Genomic DNA, 16,397 nt, shown 5'->3' with positions numbered 1-16,397 from the left:
TCGGGATTTCTTCTTCGAACGGCAGATTGAACTGTTTACTCCCGATTCGGTGCGTCATGTGTATACCTTGTGTGTAATGGATTTGACGCTGCTATATAGCTTTGGCGACTTGTTGATTATTTTCTGTGCGTAGGCTGTAAACAACGGTATTGTATAGGTATGATTTTTTGGGGAGCAATTTATATCCATCTAACTTTCGTACTACAGCGCAAAGCACTGAGATGATCGGGGAAAATATAAGAAAAAACCATATTCCGTGTAGCAGAAGAAAACATCAAGAAGCCATTATCAAGCTACGAGACAACGCAATATTTCGCAAGCCATATTATTCACTCGTACTAAAAAGTCCGCAGCTGAGATCATGCAACAATATTTATGCAAATATCAACGACCTTCGAAGCGCTTCGGACATAGTTATAGCATAGGCGGCTGAAGCAACAAGCCAAAACTAGCTAGTTTTAGGATTGCCGGCACACCTATATATATATATATATATATATATATAGACTCTGCGCGCAAATCTTTACGAAGGAAACGGAAAAGTACCTATGCGCCACCTAGTTTCAGCTGCCACATACATGCGGAGAGTTTAGGCCAGTCCAAAACGGCTTTGTTTCAGTAAATGATTTTATTGTTTAATCTAATTCTAGGCTCGCCACAGCGTTTTTAACAATTTCAAAAATGCTTGATACATAAATATTCCCGCGACAATATAACGAAGTAGGCCCCTCGTTATCATGTTCTCTCAGTCTTCACTTTTTGAGGTTAGGAATTCGTCGGATTAGCCTCGTGAACAAAAAAATTTTGAAGAAGAAACCTCGCGGCACTAAAGAGAGATGGTATAAGTGAAAAAGAATCTGAAACACAATTTCACGAAAGAATCGTAAAGTCGGTCTACGAAAAAAGCCTTAACGCGTGGGTCCGCACATATAGCGATGCGCACACCCACACACGTGCCGCGGACGACTTTCCTTATCACCCCTGACAACTTTTCCACTTCTTTCACTGCTCGCCAGACGACTATACGAACCCCTCCCCGGCACCTTTATTTCTTTTTTGTCCTTCGCGCGTATATACCTTGTGTGCGTGCGTTATTCCCCCCTCTTTTTTGCGCGGCGCTTTTTTCTCTTCGCGCGTGTCTTGGATTAATGTAAACGTTGATGAGTTATGACGAGATGCGGGAGAAGATACAGAAATTGGCAGACGAGGCTTTGAAGCGTGAACCTTTTGGTTTTATAATTTAACTGCGAATATTGGATCAGCTGCGAACCAATTCAGAAGTGCAAACACAAGAATCTCCGGATTAATCAACCATCCGGAAATAAACACCTCCTCTACAGCCACTTAACATCAACAATCTCGGTTATCAGCATCAAAGTCCACCTTATCGCAGAGAAACGCCCACCTCCGCACGAATTCATCTCCTAAACCCGCGTACTCGCGTCGCCACGTGCGCAGCATGAGCCAATTCATACACGCACGCGTCCACCCACCTCTGAAATATCTCTCTCGCAGCAGCAGCGGAGGATGAGGATGAGCATCGCATCAGGGGAGGAATTGTCGGCTGCTCCAAAGTCACGAAAGGTTGCGCTGTCCTCCGGCGCGCGCGCGGCAAGGACAACTGGGGTCAGTGCGTGGGTTGTTATACTGCAAGCGATCGGTGCAACGCGCAACGTGCGAGTGCGCCAACCCCCTGCGAGCTACCTGCTGCTGCGGAGCTTTCCTATCCGACTATACGCTATAATAACACCATGCAGCAACAGGCTGCCGCGGATACTGTGGACTGCAATGGCTGTTAAGCGAGTTTTAAATTAATTAATTTCCATGAATTCGGGATCGCCTGAGCCGGGTGAACTTGGAGTCGTAAAAAAGTTTTGATTCTAGAGCTGATTGCTTTGTAAACTCGTTGTACACGCTTAAACGAATTATCTTCGCCTGCTGCAGTACCTGTGTATTTATATCGTCAAACTGTTGATATCAATCTCCGCAAGTTCCGCGGGAAATTCAATTTCAATCGCTGCGGAAACTCCCGGGGGAAACTGCTGTCATGATTTCTCTGGAGTATATTCGCAGCGTGTACGTTAATTTCATCGAGGCTGATGTTGTTGCGAATTACGCGACCGATAATTCGAGCTCTAACGCGGTTATCGGTTCCATCGATGTCGACGCTGAAATACTTCTTCAATCTGTTCATACACGAGCATAAAAGTCTGTGCAAGTCTTTTTTCAAAAATCATGAACGAGATCAAAGAAGATGCACTCGCTGTTTCTCTCAACATCCAATACACCCGCCCTTCTCTCCATTAGCCTCACATCTCTCTCGATCGCTGCAGGCAGTGAAACCATGAGGATCACAGCCGCACACGCGCATCCTCCGCAATCTGCTCAAACAAGCCAACGTACCGTTTGCCCCCCCCCCCCCCCAGGCAAAACACCAGCAGCTCTCTCGCAAATCCTTCTCAGTTCGATAGCTCGCTCCGAATTTGCATTTCATGATCCCTCCGCACACGGGACGCCGTTGGGTTACCATTACCAGCGGCGGCACGTGCGCGCTCGCACCGGATGCCCGTAATATAACAAAGCCCGCGTGACGACGACTAAGAGCGCGCGAGAGAATATAACGCGATGCGAAAGACGTCCCGCGAGAGGACGGAACTAAAGGTCACGGGGGTACAAGGGGGTAAGAGGTCACCACGCTTGCGTAGAGCTGCGCGAATATTAGTCGCGGGATGGCTTTTTGTGCTTTGCTTTTCTTTCCAGGAATCTGGAATGGCCGCACGTGTAGCTACGGCGGTGGACGACGCACGTGTGCTAGCTGCGTTGAAATAATATAAAAGGTCGAGTAATGTGCGGAGAAGTATTTATGGGCTTTTGGAAAAACACGCGCTTGCGAGCTAGGAGACCGTTTTTCAAAAGTTCTCGAATCGTATAAGAAAATCCGATACTTATCATCATCACGGTGGATTTGATAATATCCGATAACGAAGAAGTTGATCGTTTGATACGCCGTAATCGTCGAGGGCGGAACCTTTATTAATCATCTAATTTCCTAAGAGTAACCCCTCTCCCCTCATCGCACCACTACGAAATGTGTAACCTTCGAACAATCGTCCGAAAGCACCTTCCTCTCTGACCCTCTCGCTCTGTTCCGGCTTAAAACAAAAGTTGGCACCCTCCGTAGAAGAAAAAATCAACTCACGTTATAAGAATCCGATAACCCTCGCGGATCCTTCGATGATCTGGCCGTCGTCCCAGCTCCTAAAACATTAATCGCCGCCTCGGTATTCAGGGTCAATTTCCCTCTTGGCGAAACGAAGATAGGGAGGGATGAAAAAAGGGAACACGCACCACACACACACGCCGAAAAAAATTGGGGGATCCCCCGCGAAGCCAAGGTCGATCTACAGGCTAGTCCAGCCACGTGTTTTCCCGCGCGCAATATGTCGGCCAGGCGGCTCTCGCACCATTGACCTTCGTCTGTCTTTCGTGCGTCGAGCACACGCGCGAGATTCTTAGGAAAAGGGGGAGAGAAGAGATGCTTATACACGCAGGCGCTTCGTACACTCCTTTCATGTCGAAGCGAAGGGTGTATTATACGTTCTCTTTTTGTCTCTCGAATCGCCGTTGTTGTGTCGGAGGACGACTTCGGGTAAACATCCTCAGAATTCGGAGGGACGCTGGTAACGACGGATCGATTGTGATCGCGCACGGCCTTTGAATCACGCAATAATTTTAATTTAATTTTTCGAATAGCGATGTAGGAAACATAAAAATGCATCTATAGTACGTTTCAAAATAGAGGGTGAGAAGTAAAAAAATGTCCACTCCCATAAAGAACCGTTGCGTGAATTCGAATACTTCATCCTCATAATGAAAGAATCCATAGGCTCTTTCTCCCCCAGTCTCTATCCGAATATTCGCTTAAGCGAATTATTAACGCCTCTCTCTCTCTCTCTCCCAAGCTAATCCCCGTCGCGACGACCTCGGGGAGAAGTTTTTTGCCACTGCGCCCGACGCGCGGGCGAAGGGAATCAGCCGTAATAAAGGTGAAAAACGAAATAAACTAGCGAGGGATGATCGCCTGGCGTCGTTGGCAAAAAATCGCGTTAATGGAAAAAGACGAGGGATAATGGAATTACAGGCAGGCGTGCGTCTACATACGAAGCGGCGAGTCACCGCCTCAAGAGCGCAGTAGTGAAGGTAAGTCGTCGGTCAGACGCGAAAAGGCGCGAGTAGACCGCGCTTATGAAGATTTGCAAGTGGCTACGTGGACGTAGTGTAAGATGTCGAGAAGTTTGTTCGAGATCAAAAGAAGAGGTCGGAAAGCGATGGATGAAAAATTTTTCCAGGCTTATGTAGAATAACTTGCTTTATTTCTATGGGATGCATAGAGTTTTCTAGCTTTATTATTCATAGCCTTCTTTCATTGTAAATATATGCGGGTTTCTTATAATATATTCTGGAAATTCTAGAAGAATAATTCGAGAAGCTGACTATTTTGATAAAAATGTAAAAGCAGCCATAGTCGTCAATCGCGTTAAAGCAGAAACAGCTATACTCGTTTGTTCTGAAGTTATACAGTAGTGAGTTGAGCCCTCGGATACGTAAAAGAACCCTTGAACCCTAATCTCAACGCTTTGATCTTTTCATATTATTCAAGCATGTCTGAAAGCGAAAGAAGTTTGAATAAACGTGTTGATGTCTTTCAGCCTGTCAAATATGTATATTTATATGATCATCTTTTATAGAAAATTTGATTTTCCTGTGAATTTTCTCTATAAAAAAACTATGCGTACTTAATTATCCTACATTACTGGCAATAAGGGGCGTTTAACACTGCTTACTACTATAAAAACACGCCGTTCACCCGATAGCACACGCTTTACAAGCTAAATTTACATCACTCATGCACAATTGCACAAATCCGAATCAATATAACATCATCCATAATAAAATTTTATACCAGTGTATATTTGTTCAAGAGTCTCTCTCATTCCCGCTCCAACCATATACGCTACATAACCGGCAACAAGGCTGCACACCCTCCGGAGAAAATCTCGCGCGCGCGCAAGACCGCAGAGGGTGACGCGAGAGGGGAAAAGCCGAGCTCTTGCGGTGAAGTTCGCGAGGGGAAGATCGGGTCAGGGTCACCTCCAGTCAAGGGTGAGGCTTCTGCCTACTCTCTTTCTCCCCCTCCATCTCTCCTACGATTCCACCCCTCCGAGTATGCACACTCGCGCGCATACACCGAGAGACTCCGTCGCGTAGGTGTACGGCACATAATATGTGTGTTGAAAGAGGAGAGCAGCCCGAGAGTCCGATGGCCTCGTGCACTTGCGCAAGGACGAGCGAGACGCTGCTGCGCCGGCGAGCATATAACGAGTGAGAGAGAGAGAGAGAGAGAGAGAACGGAGCTGGCGCGGAGAGGGCAGCGAGCTGGGGGAGGTTAAGGAAAGGACGGCATTTGTTACGAGCCCTTGCCGAAAATAAAATCAAGGTTTATCAAGAATAGACAGACGTGCCCCGCGCATTCTCGCGCTACTCTCGTCTCTCTCTCTCTCTCTCTCTCGCTCTCTCTCTCTCGCTCTCTCTCTCTCTCTCGCTCTCTCTCTCTCTCTCTCTCTCTCTCTCTCTCTCTCTCTCTCTCTCTCTCTCTCTCTCTCTCTCTCTCTGTATACTCTGTGAGCTCTAGGTGCTAAGTGGATGGATGGCTCGGTATGGTTGTGTTTGTTCTTGCGAAGAATTTTCCGGGAGATTTTTACAGGGCTGCAGCTTTTGTAATTTCCGAGAAAGCGGATTACCCAAGCGCTCGGATATTATTTGTTCACGTTCGAAAAAATCAATGAGCTTTTTTCCCCTCGGAAAGAGGTCTGTTATTTCTGATGGAGCGATGATAGCAAAACATCGACCTTGGGAGTTTAAAGGTTTTTGTTTTTACAGCTGGTTATAAAAATTACAACGTTTAACGCTTCATCGATCTCTACTCTAATATCCAAGCGAATGCAAAAATGGATCCTTTTAAGAAATTGTAATCATCCCAAGAAAAGGCATCCGCAGTACTCGGTCCTTCATTTTAATACTCACACGTGTCTCTTCCTCCCAGTCCAAGCGTCCCTATTTAAATTCTATAACCAGATAACGCGCCCTCTCCCTCCTTCTCTACTCAGCGCACAAGGGCGACAGACACAAGGTGCGGGGATATACAGGTCAAAGTCGCGAAAATCAAGATTCTCTCCCCCACGTCGAATTAAGGGCGTGCGTAACCTTCTTCGTGCCCCTTTTTACGGCCGGCGCGTGTGCCCGGCGCCCTTTCGACGTATCAGCTCGAGGGTTATGTGGGTCTATAGAGTGCCACGAGGGGTGACTCGATCGCGCGAGTGTACGGCGGCAGAGACGGGGCCAAGGTCTACACGCGGGGGAACAGCCATAAACAATTGCGAGTACTGCGGGTTTACCGGCTGTTTTGCCCTCTTCGAACTCGCGTACATGCGAGGATGAGCTCTTGTATAGCCACTTTTTTTTAATCTCGGATGAGTGATTTTTTAGATATACGAACGTTTGGGGGGAGACGTATGGCTGATGCTTGCTGGGGTCGATGATAAATGTTTTGCCATGGACGGTTACTGTACGATCTAATTAATAAATAATACTGGCAGAAAAAGTGGAGAGATAAAACGGCAAAAGGTCCTTATAAATCCGTCTTCCAAGGTTTATGCTACTCTTGGGGCTCAAGCGTAATATGTACCTACATCTCGCTCTCTTAATGCTGCGTGATTTATTGCGAGTACTGTATATATAGAGGGAAAAACCAATTCGAAATATAAAAAGCTGTGTGAAATTAGATTCACGAATATAATAATAATGAAATACAATAATTTACAAGGGCAATCATTCCAAATCCATTGCCAAATCAATAAATCCCATCTGTCAATACCTTTCAATATCAAACAAACCTCGGGTCATGTACACATCTATTTTAAATCTAACTGCACCCAAGGCTTTCCTCGCAAAATCCTCTGCTTATTTCAGACTCAATCTCTTCTTGCAAAAGTGATGCCCTTCGCGTTTCACCGTCAGAGCACACGACGTGTCACTCGACGTTCCTATACACATACGTTCACGTAACGAAGTAATTTCGCCGCTTAGACCGCGTGTGCGCACAGGGCAATTTGTAAACGCGAGATATATGACAGCGATGGCTTCATATACACGGCTCGTTATATGTGTATATCGCCAACGATACCGATCGCGTGACTTCCTCGCATTTCTTTCCCGCCGCGATCGTTCTGATTAATTCAGTCGCGGTGCGACTTTTCCGATGCGTTACACACACAGTACAGGCCGTATGAAATTTCACGAGGCTGCTTCGCCACTTATTTCACACGCCGCTTGTTTCGTTTGTTCGTGATCCTGAATTTCAATTGAGGTTGATTTTCCGGCCTTGGGATATGTGTGTCATTATACAAGTCGCCGCGTGTTTTTATTCAACATGACAATTCCGCCGCCGCGCGACTACCTTCAAAATTGTATAACTCGCGCATTAATTCAAGGTGGTACACGATGCGCGCGTGTATACGTATACTTGAACACTCAAATAAGCTGTGGAGCTTTCAGAAGAATTGAAGCTCTCTCTCTCTCTCTCTCTCTCTATCTCTCTCTCTATCTCTCTCTCTGCACTAAAACTTTACGACTTTCCATCCTCCAAAACTCAAGTGTAGGTACACGTATACACACAATATACGTACGTCACCTTATTGTTCGGGAATTGCGCAGAAAGCTCGACGCTCGCTCGAAAGGTCAGGCAGCGATAAAATCGCCCTCTCCCTCTCTTTCCCAAGAAATAAGCAATTTCCGTGTACACACAAATTTACACTTGTTTGGCGAAGGCTAACCGGAATAAGAGAGAGAGGGAGCAGAGAAATGATGCGCGTATACACAAGTTTCTCTCCTCGATCGGAGGCGCCTCTTTCATCTTCCGCTATACAGAGTCTCTCTCTCTCTGTCTCTCTCTCTCTCTCTCTCTCACACACTCTCTCTCTCTCTCTCTCTCTCTCTCTCTCTCCCCTCTTCATCATCGATTATACGAGAGGCGCGTGCTCTCGATTAGCGACCTTCGAACCTCCCAAACTACAACTTCTTCCGCGTATCGTTGGAGCTTCCTTCTCGCTTGCGTTGGCTGTCTCGAAGAGAAAACAGGACGTGTTACCTTGGAACGCGCGAGAGCTTAACGTCTGAAAGGTCGAAGCGGGAGCTTTTTTATGGCTCTGTGATCCGCGTGCGATTTGGGATTGGTTCGATCGTTTCAAGTTCATCAGAGAACCAATCACCCGTGAGAGATCGATGCTATTTAAATTCGGAGAAAAGAATTCCAAGAGCTTCGAGGGAATTCATTAGAGCAGCAATTGAAATCGGGGAAATTCTCGCTCATTTGCACGCCGTTCGATTGCACGCTGAACTCTGTTTTTCTAGTCAAAAGAGCTTCGACAAATTGATTGCACAATTTCACGCGGGCACCTCGCGGCGCTTGAAACTTGGTAATTGGTTTGCCGAGTTCTCGCTCCCTCTTCCTCCCGAGCAAACAATCGATGAATAATCCCAATTGGGAAAGGTTAAGGTCGCATCGCCGCTGCGGATAGACGTCTGGTTTCACCGCGCTAACCTCCATTTCTATCTCTCTGATTCTCCGCTTCTCGCCCCAAGAGCCCGGCAAATCTCCTCAAACTCCACTTCGAGTTTCCCAAAGAAAGAGAGAAAAAGAGCTGAGAAGCTTGCCTCTAAATGCCTCGGACAGAGCCAACGAGATTTACGACGTTAATTCGCCGGCCACTTTTCTTTTCCACGTGCGCCTGCAACTTTTAACGAAGTTGAGTTATGACGAATGCGGGCTTATACTTTTCTCAAGAAATTTAACAAGTTTGGAAACAAAGCTCGTTATTGATACCGCAGATCGATAAAAAAAATTCGACTAATCTTCGTCGCGTATCTTCAAAGGGTCACCTCGAAAGATTGAAATTTCGCGACGTCCCGAAATAGATTCCATTATCAGCCAGCGACTCTCGTCATCTTGTTTTCTCCTCGAGAGACATAAAGTCCCGCATCTAATTTGCGGTTCCTCGCGCTTCAAGGATAGACGCGTGGAGCGATTAACATATCCCTCTGATGTTCGATCTCGCTTCGCTTTTTTTGCGCGAGCCGACGCGCGCGAATTCTTCCCAGATCCCGCGTCTGGGACACACAAAAGCCGTACCCGTTCGTTCTTTTTCGCTTCTAAAAAGAGAAGCTTTGGAATGGTAGAGATTTATAAGTTTTGTTAAAAACTATCATAAATTCCGTTTTGGAAAAAAAGAATTTCTCCAGTTCATCATCAATGTCAATGCTTTTATAATTATATACTGCAGCGCTCATAACGTGCATCATTTATAAAACGCACACCCGATTTTATTTTCACTCCAAAAACTTTACGTCCACCAACAAATCATCTCTCGGTCACCTAAAGAGAAAAAAAAAGGAACCAAGTCCAACTCCTCTCTTCAAAGACCCCGCACGTGCGATCGATTCTATCAAATGATCCTGAATTTGCGGACCTCGTCGACGATAGTCGCTAAACGGTCTATGAGATACTGGTCGTATCTTTGAAAGGCGGCGAGGAGACACCGCGACCTTGCTCGGGGCCAATAAAACACTGCGCTTTCTACAATATATAGCATATGCATTCGTATCGCGGATGCATGAATGCGAATCCGACTATATACGTTCTTCCTGTTGCTCGGTGACTCTCGAGCGCGGCGGCAACGGCTAAACGACGAGAAGCAAGCGCCAGACACTAAGAGACGAAATATTTCGACGATGAAATGTCGACCGTATAGGAGCAGACGCTCAATGACAAAGTCCCGACGCGCTGGATAATCGTGCACTTCGTCATCGATGTCTATGGAATTTTGTTGGGGGAGAGATGTGTCTGTGCTAAGATTCAATGTGAGAATCGAAATAAAACATCCACAGCTCATATAACTCTCCGCAGTCGCACGCGATCTCCGACTCTAAGCCTTCGAGCCGTTACACGAAGAAATTGATTCCTCCACATCCAACCTACCCTAACAACTCAGTATCAATCCACTAAAGCTCTCTCTCTCTCTCTCTCTCTCTCTCTCTCTCTCTCTCTCTCTTCGCACTCCCACCTCTTTGAAAAAGCTCCATCGCCTCTCTCTCGCATATACAAGCAACCGATCTCCGCGGCTCGTAAACTCCCCCACCAGAAGCTCGACTCCTTCTCCTCCCACTGCACTCACGACTATGCGAAGCGTTGACGTCGCATGCGCGCGCGCAGCCGTCACGACGAGTCAAGTTCAGGGTCGCGGCCACGTGACGCGCGAGCGCGCTCGCCTTGCTCACGGCCAGAGCCTTTTTCCGGGAGCTTTTCCGCGAAAAAAATTCTATCTCGCGCGCTCGACTCCACTGTGCATTGGCTACGTACAGCACGTGCGCGTACGCGCTGATAAGGCAGTTTTGGCTTATCAGCGAGCCGACGGTTGGATGTCTCTCTCTCTCTCTCTCTCTCTCTCTCTCTCTCTCTCTCTCTCTCTCTCTGCTTCGCGATGCAACCAAGCGACTCTGTCAAGGTCGAGACTGTCTATTAATACGTCGACGCTGCAACGCTACACAGGCCATCGAGAGAGAGAAAGAGAGAACTGTGTAATGCGTCTGGTGTGTTCTGTGTGAGTATAGAGATAGGTAGCTCCGGTAGCGGAGAACCGGAGGTTTAGGAACAAAGTTTCCTTCTGGGAAGCGATGCTGCTGCGTCGGCGGTTTTTCTGCTTCGTTTTTAGAAGTTTAAATGTTCATTCAATTATTACGTCCGTTCCATTATTCAGAAACCAAGTAGCAACTTTGTGCATACATTGATAACGCCATATCTATAACAGATAAAACGTGTGCACCGAAACTGCTACATATAGGAAAAAAGTAACATCGTTTTAAATTCAATGACATTGATAAAACGAGCGTTGATCGTAATCCCGACTGCTGCAGTCTGTCTGCAATCTCAAAACATTTTGTCGTTCAATGTCAGCAATGTCGAAAAAATACTGAGGTGGAAAAAGTTCGCTTCCGGAGTAAACATCGTCAATCACGCGAATCATTGAAAGTCGAATTCCAACGAATAACGGTTTGTTATCGCGAATTCTATATACATTTTATCAAGCTTGGTACAATTTCGTTTTATTAATGATTTGCTTTTTTCATTTCCATTCCTTTTTCTCAAAATATACTTGACGTAAAATACACGATAAGAATTCAGGACGACTCATCTCCGCATATTTGCAAGCCCACGTAGATAGACGCCAGAGTCTCGAATACAAACTCCTCTATTCTTCCTAATCAGCCTCTATTTTCGTCTGCGAGCAGCACACAAAACAACCCAATTATACACAATCCTCCTTCAAATTTTCGTCATGCGCGCTTGTGTCACGTGTACACGTGAGAATAGCAGGCGCTTCAATGTGGCGCCGCTCTTCTCGGAATTAAGCACGTAAGCGCCGCTATTCCTCTTCCGTTCTTTCTCGAGTCTCGAAAAAGCAAGGCTCGCACGCGCGCGTGTGTGCGATTCTTCGATGCGCTGCATTTTTCGCGCTTATCACTCGGACCTTATCGCGGCGTTCACGGTTAGCGCGACGTTAATAGCCTCAATGTATACCGAAATCACTTGTCAACGCCGAGTCGGTGTAATTACTTCCTGCTGCAATTATTTTATGGCACCTTGATCCTCACTCGTCAGATAGTGAACTCGTTAACGAATTAAAGAGGTCGGACTGCGCGTGTCAATGAATGTACACTGATCAAGTTTTTTCCTACACAATGTATCAGTATAAAGTGGGCGTGTGGATTTGGTCAAAATCTCGGACTATAAAAGAGGAGGGGAGCACGTCGCTCGTCTCTACATCGGAGAGTCGACCTCAAACTCAACGCAGACACGTCGGCAGTACATAAAACGATGTAACACGCCTGTCAATTTATCATGTGTGAGTATATGCGTATACGCTGGCGATGAGCAGTCAAGGTCGCGTTCGCGGACTGCTCGTTTGAATATGAATTGCGCCAATTAAGCTCACCTTCGCTGCTCTCGCGCAGAGGAGCATCCTCTGTTTGTCCGCTGATTGGACGGGGTTATAGCGAAGTGTCCCCGCGACGACGACGACTACTTCGATCTATACGGAGCTTTTTCCGCACGTGTTTCCGATCGCGGAAGTCGACTCGGCTTCTGGCTTCCTGATGCGCCTTTCGAATTTCGAAGAAGCGTGATGCGTATTATTCAACGAAATGCTGTGGAAATTAGAGTTCACTGTTTCGTCGTTGATCAAAAAGTTTAATTTGTAAAACACGAAACGAATAAAAAATCGTTCGAAAAGTAAATTTTGAAAAAAATCTGACACCGTACAAACTCTACACAAAAATAACCCTACACGCTACACAAAATAATTATACACAGGAAATAACTGCACGGAAAAATTCTACACAGATATTTACTGCACGGAAATTCCCTACACACATTTTCGGTAATTTTACTACACCGCAAAACTCTACACAATCGTATAACCTATTGTTGTCAACAATGTATAACACAATAGGGGAGAATTTCCGTGCAGTAAATATCTGTGTAGAATTTTTCCGTGCAGTTATTTCCTGTGTAAAATTATTTTGTGTAGCGTGTAGGGTTATTTTTGTGTAGAGTTTGTACGGTATCAAAAATCTGACGATATAATTTATTTTTTTTATAAGAATAATATGTGGAGAGTAAATATTTTACTCTGCATTTTCATTACATATATATATATATATATATATATATATATATATATATATATTCTGAAAAATCAAAAAATTTTGTAGAAAATCATTCGTACCTATCTATCCCTTTTGAGACAATCGAGAAAGCTGTTGTATGACAAAAAGTGCAACAAGATAGAGGCAGTTATACCATGAGCGGTTCAAGCAGATCTTTAACAAAAAGCAGTTTTGGTATAGGTGACACGGTTCTATATGCACTGCTCGTTTCGCAGATAGCATCGTGTGGATAATAGAAAAGTGCCTACATACGCCACCTGCCTTAGCTGGTCAGAAACATGGAGAATGAGACACAGTCAGTTAACGCAGTTTTTAATGTTTTCTTTTTAATTTTTATCAAAAAAAAAAAAAAAAAAATGATCCTTTTGCATCGGAAACAGATCAATCGAGTTACGGGAGGAAGGCGCCAATCGATACGGTGAAACTCAAATTTCACGGAAAAATCGTATCGCTTTACGCAGGAGGCGAAGGTATACATAAAGCGCAATGACTTTCAGGCTACGGACGTTGCGGTTTCATCGTAAGCACTACACGCATACACTATATCTATACGCCTGACCGATGCAGCGAAAGAACGGTACATACACAACCCTGTGAGAGGAGTAAAGGGCGACACCTTCGAGACGAGTGTATATATAATATATGTGCGTAAGTATACAGGACGTTTGCGGTGCCAAGGTGACACGTATCTATTTACGCGGTTCACAGCGATCTTTGTACTTCCCCCCGGAAGTGTATTCACTCCGGACAATCGTCGATATCGACGATATGGGTATACACTAGAGAGAGCGAAGCACTTTTGAAAAGTAAACAGAGTCCGTTATGCGAGCGAATTATCGTATGGGTTTGAGTGTTGACTGTTTGCCGTTGCGAATTCGAATTCGATGAGTCAATCGATGAATTCGTAATATTATAGAAAAATAAGAAAATTTGCTAGAAATAAAATCTCACAACCTCTCTCTCTCCTATAAAAACAGCGCGAAGAAACATTTCACTCTGACATCTGAAATAAAACCGGTAACAGCTCACATCTATATAGTCAGGACTATAGAAACTCGGCTCGGTCGATTAATTCGACACAATTAATCCTTGCGTCAGAAGCCGACTACAGCAGCAACAGCAGTTCCCTCGCAAGGACGTCGAAGGACGATCCTGAGGACGTCGTTCCCACTGCGAGTGCGTCATATCTCGCCGGCCGACGCAATTAAAAATACACGACTCTCTCGCGCCTTTCTTTTAGACAGCGTGTGTCTGGTGTGGTATCTAAAAATCCACGAGTTGCAACCACTTTTTTGCGCTAAACGCGTTAAGGGTTATCGAAAGGTATATTTTGGACGCTTGCGTCATTGCGAAGTTTTATTCTCGATACGGAGGATGTCGTCGCTGACGATATAGGTGATGAAGACGTTATTGTTGTTTGTTACACGAGAGTGTTTACATTTCGTTATACGTATTGTGCAGCATTTCCTTATTGCTGAGCGTGCAGAGTTGTGTTCTTATTTTTAACGATGCACGAGGAGAGTATAATATATAGCTATTGTGATTCAGAATGTTTTCGGTTAAATAAGTATAAAGGAGAAGTCAGTTGATGATACACCCAAAAAAATGTCCTCTTGGATCAAGAGGAAATAATCTTAATTTAGGACGCAAAATTAAAATCATTTTGAAGTAAAGGGATTCTATTTGATTCAAATGGATTCCTTTCGATTCAATAGGAATCCTTTTGCTACAAACAAAATTTTTTTTAGAAAAATTTTGAGTCAAAGGATTATCATTATTTCAATTTCAACAAATTTTCAACAAATTTTCAATTCGATCGGTTGATGTATGACAAAAAAATTAAATCAATAAAAATTCCTAATAATATCACCATATTATTGACAAGCTGATATATCAAACGTCCACGTGTAACACACAATACAAACACCGATTAAAATCGTCAGGATGAAATCTCAAGGAGACGTCAATTGTTTGCATTTCTCGACTGCAACAACGATCGCATACACGCTCGCAGATATACATGTACAGTCGTGAACACACGGATACGAACTTGATATTTGCACACCTCACCAAAGTAAAGAAGAGCGCGTTACATCCTATTTCGCACAGAGACGATTTACTTGGCGCATAGCGGTAATGCAGGGAAACGAATTTATGCGCTAAAAACAGAATATCGGAAAAATAAGCGCAACGCTGGAAAACTTGCTTTGGAGCATATTCACGAGGCTTGAGACGCAAATCTTGTCCTTACGTAACTGACGAATGTTTTTCAACATTTATTACATTCTCATAAAATTTTAAGAAAAAGTCCAAGATTTATTATGTATAGAGTGCACTTGATGCATCACAAGGCATACTAGAAAAGATTACAGAAAAAAAAGAAACGACAATTGCAATCCCTCGCGCGAAAAGCGCGAATGTCAAACAACAGCAGCTCGCGCTCTCGGACGAAATTCAATGCCAGCCCGACGTTACGGCTCAAAACAATGATAAGCGCACGCGATATACGTACACGCGGCGGCGCACATTTTCCGCGGCGTTGGCTCATTGCGTAAGACCTGGAATACTGGTCGCGCCGGCAAATATAATCATATCGGCCGCCGCGCCGCGCCGACAGCTCTTATAATCGTTCTCGGTCGTCGCTCGACCTTTGTCGAACTTGAGCTCTATACACCGCACGAGGATTCTCTAGCGCTTCGGCCCTGGATTCGAAATCCTTCGCGTCTCTCGTTCCCCTAGAGCTCCTTGAGAGCGATAGAACGAAGAAGTTGCTTTGTTTGATTTCTTGCTCCGAGCAGACCATCAGGAAGTTGCGGCGGCAGCACGGCGGGCATTAGAGATTAATTAGCGGCGCAAGTTTTTCTTTCCGGACAACTCTGGGAAGTTCAACGCGGAGAGGTCATACTATATACTGTTTTTAGCTGGATCGCGGATATTTTCGTGAACGCGCGGTAATGATAATATTTTTGTTTGCGACGAGCATGCAAAGTTTGTCGGATTTTTTTCGCCTGTTCACGGGAGGAGCGTCACGTTATCGCGTTGCTTACTTACTTACCAATGTGAATCAATAGGAAGTAGTGGAGAAGGTTGAAATGGATCGTTGTATTTTTGCCTTGTTTTACGCACCATCAGGCGCATCGTTGCTTGTTTACTTTCCATAATATAGAGTAACGACTCTACGCAAGAGACGAAATTGTAAAAAATACGAGTCAGATGGTAGCCGTAGACTAAACAAGATCACTTGCCGGTGAAAAAACCCAGCTTACGTGATTCACCCAAGAGTGACACATTATGAGGCTAAATTAATAGGGCTTAGACAATCGGAAACGGCAGTGGATTGTAATCCTATTACAATCTAGTTCCAACCAGCCCAGCTAACAACCAATATGCAGTTGTAAACTACTCGCGAACTATCGAGTGTCTCATAATCGGCTCGACGCCAGTATATCGCGTCGAGCAGTGTCAAACGCTTTACTGAGAACGAAAGCCAGCATATATGCTAATTACTTCGCGCCCAGCTTTCGCGCCCGCTGTCATCGTCGCGAGACCTGCGACAT

At 45.1% G+C, this 16,397-nt stretch overlaps 1 long non-coding RNA gene across 1 annotated transcript in view; it reads right to left on the bottom strand.

Moving 5' to 3' along the window:
• LOC116416918 overlaps positions 1–13,042 on the bottom strand; it is a 31,521-nt gene extending 18,479 nt beyond the window's left edge. The window contains exons 1-2 of the long non-coding RNA XR_004227217.2: positions 12,900–13,042; positions 12,108–12,318 (exon numbers count right to left, since the gene is read on the bottom strand). This is a non-coding gene — a long non-coding RNA (uncharacterized LOC116416918). The remainder of the gene's footprint in view (positions 1–12,107; positions 12,319–12,899) is intronic.
• Between the last annotated feature and the right edge of the window lie 3,355 nt (positions 13,043–16,397).

Source organism: Nasonia vitripennis, chromosome 3 (assembly GCF_009193385.2).
Source record: "Nasonia vitripennis strain AsymCx chromosome 3, Nvit_psr_1.1, whole genome shotgun sequence".
NCBI lineage: Eukaryota > Metazoa > Arthropoda > Insecta > Hymenoptera > Pteromalidae > Nasonia > Nasonia vitripennis.
Note: the sequence above shows the minus strand (reverse complement) of the source record. Positions and strands in the feature narration are given on the sequence as shown.